The 8,162-nt window shown below is 33.8% G+C and overlaps 1 non-coding gene across 1 annotated transcript; it reads left to right on the plus strand.

The window, feature by feature from the left end:
• Positions 1–4,234: 4,234 nt before the first annotated feature.
• LOC121480457 lies at positions 4,235–4,336 on the plus strand. Its single transcript, XR_005984975.1, has one exon. It is a non-coding gene; the product is annotated as a U6 spliceosomal RNA (small nuclear RNA).
• Positions 4,337–8,162: the final 3,826 nt, after the last annotated feature.

Here is an 8,162-nt window from a genome sequence, read left to right on the forward strand (position 1 = left end):
ATACCTTTAGAAGAAAATGGAAATGAGCTTTCACTCAGAGTGACCTGAAGTGGGTAATAAACCTGAGAAATGTTATTGTATAGGCAATACTTCACTTCAGTTTATAAGGAAAAAACAAACAAACAAACCTAAACAGAAACACAGACTTGATGTGTTTCTTCTGAATCAGTCCATAAGAGCAATTTGGTCTCCTCTTAAATTACACTGCAGGACAATAGTAAACTTTTGAATGTTGTCAATGTTCTAAGTGATCTTGCAAAATATTTACTAATTCTTTACTTATGTTGATACCACAAAAGGCTTGTTCTTATGCAGTCACAAACTAAGGGGTCAACCCTCTGTCCTACCTACAAGTTTTGTAAGTTTGTATCCTAGGTCAAATTTCTCCTCCCAATTGCACATTTCTGCTTCAGTTTTCCACAGATTGAACAGAATTATCATCCACTGCTAAGAGAAAATTTATCTGAGGCTTTAAAATGATAGTGTCCTTTAGGAATCTGAGCCAACTACAAATCTGGCCATTGTTAGTACCTCTTCAATTTGATTGAGAGATTTTTGTTTGTTTTTAGTTTTTTTTTTTAAAGTTATATTTAATTCTTACATGGAAAACACTTGCCACCTCTATATTTCAGAGACAAATTTAATATGTTTTTATCTTGGATAGATTCTTTCAGAGGTAAGATGTATACAATTCAGGAGAGGATGGCATTTAATTTATAATCCTCAAACTATTTCTTCATGAGTCTGCATACTGGTTGGAAAGTTTATGTCTACTTGTGGCTGTGAGCCAAGTAGATAGGCAGTACAATCCGCCAAAGGAGCTAAATTTAATACAGATTATGGTCCTCCTTGTCTTTCTCTTAGTACTGAATTGCCTAATGTCTCCCACTATTCTTCCCTCTTCCCAAGAAATGGGCGTGAAGATTTTCAAGCAAAGTTTCAAAAAAATGTCATTCCATTTCTTATAGACCTTCTGAACTGATATAGATAATGGGAAGTTAAAAATATTTTCATTTTCTAAGATTAGAGATAATGTACAGGAATCATTATAAGCTATAATAACTAGCAATATAGAAATTTCTCAATAAATGGTACTGATTATTACCATATTCAATATGGCCCAACTGAATATCTTTACTCTTTAATGAAGGTTCATTCTTACTGTAATCTTCTCTGCTACTGTACTTCAATAGCACTTCGTGTGCTTTATTGAAAGTTAATTATAGTTAGTCTGCATTCCCCAGTTCCTATGTTCTAAATGTTAGTGTCCCATCAAAATGTTGAAATCTTAACATTTCATGAGGTCATGAGGATGGAGCCCTCATAAATCCTCATGAATGGAATTGCCGTTCTTATAAGAGACACTCTGCAGAGATCCCTTGCCCTATACGAACATACCAGCTATGTTTCGGGAAGAGGGTCCTCACCAAAATGTGACCATGCTGGTACCTTGATGTTGGACTGCCAACCCCCAGAACTTCTGAACTCCTGTTGTTTATAAGCTACCTCTGTGATATTTTGCTATAGCAACTCGAAAAGACTAAGACATGGTTAGGCTAAAAACTTTGAGGATTCAAGCTTTAACCTAATTAGTTTTGCATTCTATATGATAGAGAGCGTAGTATCTTGCTCACAATAGACATTTGTTAAATGCTGATTAAGATGATTTGAATTAAACAAAAAAGCCACAGTTCTGAATACAGTGTTTAGATTGAAATTTTGAATCTAAGTTGTTGATAAAAGTAACAACCTGTGCATATTAAAATCAGATGTTACTTGATACTACTATTTAGATATTGTCACACCATGATTACCTTCAGATTTATTACAGCATGGTGCAAAGATTTGTTTTGTCATTTGTCTTCATGATTACATCATAAGTTCTTGGGGGCGGTATCTGCAGGTTCTATCACAGTGTCTAGCATATAATAACAACTTAATGAATGTTTATTGCATGAATAACTCAATGGAAGAATAATAAATAAATATACTCAAAGGATAACTGACTTAAAATTGCTAGCTTTGTGAGACAAGTAAAGATGGATACAAAAACTGGAGGTCAGCAGAATTTTCAATGCAAACTAGAATCACAACAGTATCTTGTGATGTATAGAAACACTAAGATTTTTGGAAGGTTTATGGTATCACTTATGTTCACCAGATGATGTTTATTAGCTATTACTATCAGGTAAAAGCCTTAAAAACCTTTAGGAGGCTATTAGTACTGAAAAAAACATCTCAAGTAACTTATTCAAAATAGTCCCAAAATATGTAATTTTGCTAATTTGTCTTAAGCTACTTAAGAAAACACTAAAAGGGCAAAACATGGAATCATATCTCAAAAAATGTAAGGATATAATCTGGGAAGAACTTCACTAACCAATAGTAGGTCAATTTTCTTGTGTTTTCAGGGTTCATCTCAAAGAGAATACCTGAACAAGGTAGGAAGACACTTTATAGTTTCCTTGTGTTATTCCTATGGGTCTATATCCACTGTATATACCAAGCAATGAAAAACATGACTCATGTGTTGATATTTGAGGTATTTAAAGGTTATTCTCAGACCTTCCCCACCTTGCCAATTGCCATCTTCCCCATCATTCAGAAAAAAACGTGTTTCAGAAACAGCTGGGCAAGAGCTATGGAGTTGACCTCTGGTTGCTCATTACATATTGGCTGCTGTTTTCTTCAAAAGCAAAGCTCTGAAGACAGTGACAGAAATATTCTGGATACAGTGGGTGGAAGGACTCAGGTTGCTGTCTATTACATCTCAGAGTTTCAGAGGACTAGGCAGGAAATAAAAGAGAAATCACTACCTTAGTAGAGTAAATACTCGCTAAAAACTGAAAATTATAATGCAATCTGGACACACCAACTTTCTAAGTGTGATACTGAGAATAAGATTCTGTTGTCATTGATTTATCAGAATGTGGCTTAGGGTAATTGAACCATCCTATATTCTGAGAATCAATGAATTCAAGAGGTGCCCCATTTAATAATTTGGAAGAGGAGAAAAAAAACCAAAACAGAACAATAAATAACTACAAAAGCCTACTGTGGAATAACACTTTGAAGACTCAGGGGAAGAGTATATTTCTAAAATTAACAAAACTCCAGAGAAAACTCTGGAACTTGTTTACTATTCTCAATAAAATGCAAGAAGAATGAATCTCCATCAGGCAGGACTAGCAGGTAGTAAAGAATACAATGAATTACAAAAGAGAGATAGAAAAGCTAAAGAAATATTTCAATAAAACTAAATGTATAACAGAGAAATGTAAGCCCATATTTATCTGAGGATACTGAACTCTAGTAATGGTAAAACAGAAGCCTGAATCAGTAATGTGGATGATGGACTTAAGAAGCTCTCTTAGAATATACAAGAAGAGGGTAAAGAAATTAAAATTATGAAAGAGAACATGATAGTAAGACTTTAAAGGGAGCTTTAATATGTGACTAATATGTGTTCCTAAAGAAGGAACTAAAACATGACACAGAAGCAGTAAATACAAATATGATAGACAAAAATCTAACTCACTGACACGAATAAGCAGATTTGAGTGACATTACTAAATTCGAGACAAATAAAAAGTGAAACCTAAAAAACTCAGATTGAAAACATTTTGAATCCCAAGGTGAATAACTAATCATTTAAAAACTGTCAAATACCCATAATCTGAAAATTATACAACACCAGTGAAAGAAATTAAAGATGACATAAGCAAATGGGAAGATATTCCATGTTCATGGATTGGAAGAACAAATATTGTTAAAATGTTCATATGACCCAAAGCAATCTACACATTCAGTGCAATCTCTATCAAAATAACCAACAGCATTTTTCACAGAATTAGAAAAAATAATGATAACATTGTATGGAACCACAGAAGACAGTGAATAGACAAAACAAACTTAAAAGAAAAACAAAGCTGGAAGTACCACAATTTCAGATTCAAGTTATACCTCAAAGCTATAATAATCAAAACAGTATGGTACTGGCACAAAAATAGATACCTAGGTCAATGGAATAGGATAGAAAACGCACAAACAAGCCCATGATTATATGGTCAATTACTCTTCAACAAAAGAGGCAAGAATATGCAATGGGAAAAAGACAGGCTCTTCAACAAATGGTATTGGAAAAACTGGATGGCTGCATGCAAAAGAATGAAACTGGACCACTTTCTTAGGCCGCACACAAAAATAAACTCAAAATAGATTAAAGACCTAGATGTGGCTCACTTCAGCAGCATATATACTAAAATCAGAATAAGAGAAGATTATCATGCCCCAGAATAAGGATGACATCCAAATTTATGAAGTGCTCCGTATTAAAAATGAAAACAAAAACAAAAACAAAATGTGAGACACCATAGCAATCCTAGAAGAAAGCACAGACAGTAATTTCTTTGACATGGGCCATGGAGACATTTTTCTAGATATGTTTCCTGAGGCAAAGGAAACAAAAGCAAAAATAAACTATTAGGACTACATTAAAGCAAAAAGCTTCTGCATAGCAAAGGAAACAACAAATATAAATGATAACCTACTGAATGGGAGAAGATATCGGCAAATGACATAGCAGATAAAGGGTAGTATCCAAAATACATAATTTATACAAACTCAACACCCCCAAAACAAATAATCCAATTAAAAATTGGCAGAAGACATGAACAGACATTTACATACAGGTGGTCAAAAGACACATGAGAAGATGTTCAACATCACTGATCATCAGGGAAAGGTAAATCAAACCTACAGTGAGATATCACCGCACACCTGTCAGAATGGCTAAAAAACAAAACCACAGGAAACAAGAGTCTGCGAGGATGTGGAGAAAAAGGAATCCTTGTGCACTGTTAGTGGGAATACAAACTGGTGCAAGCACGGTGGAAAACAGTATGGAGTTTCCTTAAAAAGTTAAAAATAGAGCTACCCTCTGATCAGTAAATGCACTACTGGATATTTATCCTAAGAATACAAAAACACTAATTCATAAGAATATATGCACCCTTATGTTTATGACAGCATTATTTACAATTGCCAAATTATAGAAACAGCCCAAGTGTCCAGTGATAGATGAATGGATAAGGAAGATATATATACATATGGATAGGTGAATGGATATATATATATATATATACACACACACACACATACACATATACATGTAATGAAATATTATTCAACCATAAAAAAGAATGGAATCTTGGCATTTGCAATGACATAGATGGAGCTAGAGAGTATAATGCTAAGGAAAATAAGTCAGGGAAAGACAAGTATCATATGATTTCACTCATGTGGAATTTAAAAAACAAAACAAACGAACAAAGGAAAAAAAAGAGAGAGAGAGGCAAACCAAGAAACAGACTCTCAACTATAGAGAATAAACTGATGGTTACCAGAAAGGAGTTAAGTGGGAGGATAGGTAAAGTAGGTGATGGAGATTAAAGAGTATATTTATCATGATGAGCACTGAATATTGTATAAAACTGTTGAATCACTGTCTTGTACACCTGAAGGTAATATAACACTGTAGGTTAACTACACTGCAATTAAAATTAGAAAATAAAATGAAAACAAACTGTCAAGTATCCAAATAAGTGGAAAGGGAAAAGAAGGGATTATTCACAAAGGAAAAATGTATCTAGGTAGCTTTAGATATTGTCCCTGCAAATATTGTAAAACAGTGAAAAATATCTAAGAACTTTGAAAGGATAACATGGTGATCTATGGTTTTCACATCTAAACAATTTGTATTTCTTGTGTAAAAGTCATTAATGGTTTCAGATGCATAAGTAGTCAGAAAAATAACATTTACATAATTTTACAAAATAAATTATCTGAAATATGGCTCCAAATTAATCTCAAAGAATGAGATTTAAAAATCCAAAGAGGAGAGGGTCATGGCACAAAAAGATGATTAGGTTTTCCTTTCTTTATTTGGATCAGAATATCTGGAGTCCCCATCGATAATTCTTTGGTAGGATGACCCTATAAATCAGAGCTTCTTTCATCTGTGTCTATTCAACTCTCACACTTTCCCCGTCACCAGGAAACACTTCCCATACCTCATTTTTCACCTCACTGTTTAGAAGAAGTTCTTGTCAGGTCCAACAACTTACAAACTAACTAGTATGTGTGAGATGGTTAGAACATTATTTATACAAGGCTGAGATATTATGCTTGACAGAATTTCTGTTTTCTCCACATGAGGCAGTGCATTGTCATTTTTTTTTTTTTTACTTTTTTCCTCATTAATGAGGCCTATATTATAAGTAAATGTTTTGTACAGATTAGGAAACTGTTGCTCAGGAAGGTTAGTTGACTCTCCCAAAGCCCCACACTTATAGGAAATAAGTTTGAATTCGCGTCTTCTGATTTCAAATCACATGCTTATTTCATTACATGTCTAACTTATGATCTCCTCATGGATTTTTGGAAAAGAGTATTTTATATGTTTTCATGGTTTATTTCATCAAAAAAGAAATAATCTTTATGTCACTGAATATTTCTGATTAGTTTAACCGATATTGTTCAATTCTCAAGCACATAATTACACTCCATAAAGAGATTTATATCTAAAAAATCACTTTTTAATTTTTCGGTTGGCATAAGAGATTCCAAACCATTTTTTTAAACATCTATCATTTTGATTACCCTGAATCAGATTATAGGCCATCATTACATTTTTGGTGATAAATTTGAGAACATTTAGTTTTACCTACAGTGAAACTGTAAAAAATCATTTTGATATAATTTCAAAATTATGAGAATTTGCTAGAATAGTATAAGAAACTCCTTTACAACATACCCTAAAATCACCAGTTATTTGTGTTGCCCAATTAACTTTATCATTCCCCTTTATTTCTCTCTATATTTATACATATATGCATATTTTCCTTCAAATATTGGAAAATACACTAGAAACATCATGCCCCTTCATCCTTAAATACTTTAGTGTGTGATCTGAGTCTCAAAATCAGAAAATTTAACAAAATAAAATAATATTATCTAATCCACAGTTCATATATTATATACTATTGTAAAAACCGTGCCTGGCTGGCTCTGTTGTTAGAGCGTGTGACTCCAGATCTCAGGGTCATGAGTTCAAGCCCCATGTTAGGTATAGTTTACTTAAATAAATAAATAAACAATAAAATATTATTACATAATTCCCTGTTCAGAATTCATCAATTGGCCCATTAGGGTTCTTCATAGCCCACATCTCTCCTTTCTCTTTCAAGGATACAATCCTGGATCATTGCATCTAGTTGTTAATTCTTTTCTTTCCTTATGAAGAACTTTTTTCTTTTTTTAGGGGGCCAGGAAGCTGAGGAAGAGGGAGAGACAGAATCTTAAACAGGCTCCATGTCCAGCACAGAACCCAATGTGGGGCTGAAAGCCACAACCCTGAGATAAGGACCTGAGCCAAAATCAAGTCAGATGCTTAATGGACTAAACCACCCAGGTGCCTGAGGAGCTTTTCTTTTCAAATACATTTCTCTTTATGGCCAGTGAAATTTGGAGCCAGACTAGTTGTTCATCATCCTGGTTTACATTCAGACTTATTTTGGGAGCTCTGTAAAACAGTCTTTCACACTACTCTTACTGACTCAGAATCTGAGGGAGGGGGTGGCCCCAGACCTGTTTTTTGTTTGATTGTTTTGTTTTGTTTTTCACAAGATCTAACAATTCTGATCATCAGCCACATTTGGAATCACTTACGTTGACCAATGATAAATTTGAGAGGGAGGGTGACCCTGTTAGAGCTAGTGCCAGAGAAATAACAGTGGAGGAGAGAACAGAATGAACTAATCAAGAAGATGAAATAAGAGGTGCAAGACTCCATCAGTTACTGAGAAATATTTACCCCCAAGTACAGCTGATAAAGACAATTTTGGGGAGAATAAAACAAAGAAGTCCAATTGACTTTTACTATTTTAAGATCCCCGAAAGCATGCTGTTTCTTGAACAACCATGTGCAAAAAAACACTTTTGTAGCCATGTAAATTTGAAGAACAAAATTAATGTGATTTCTTCTTAAGAGCCTTTAATATATTAATCTTGAATCTATAGAATACAGAGCATTTCTCCAATTTGCTTGACCACATAAGCTTCTTTGGAGGATTGCCTATTAACATAGTTTCATTGCCTAACTG

This window comes from Vulpes lagopus, chromosome 21, assembly GCF_018345385.1.
Source record: "Vulpes lagopus strain Blue_001 chromosome 21, ASM1834538v1, whole genome shotgun sequence".
In the NCBI taxonomy this organism is placed as follows: domain Eukaryota; kingdom Metazoa; phylum Chordata; class Mammalia; order Carnivora; family Canidae; genus Vulpes; species Vulpes lagopus.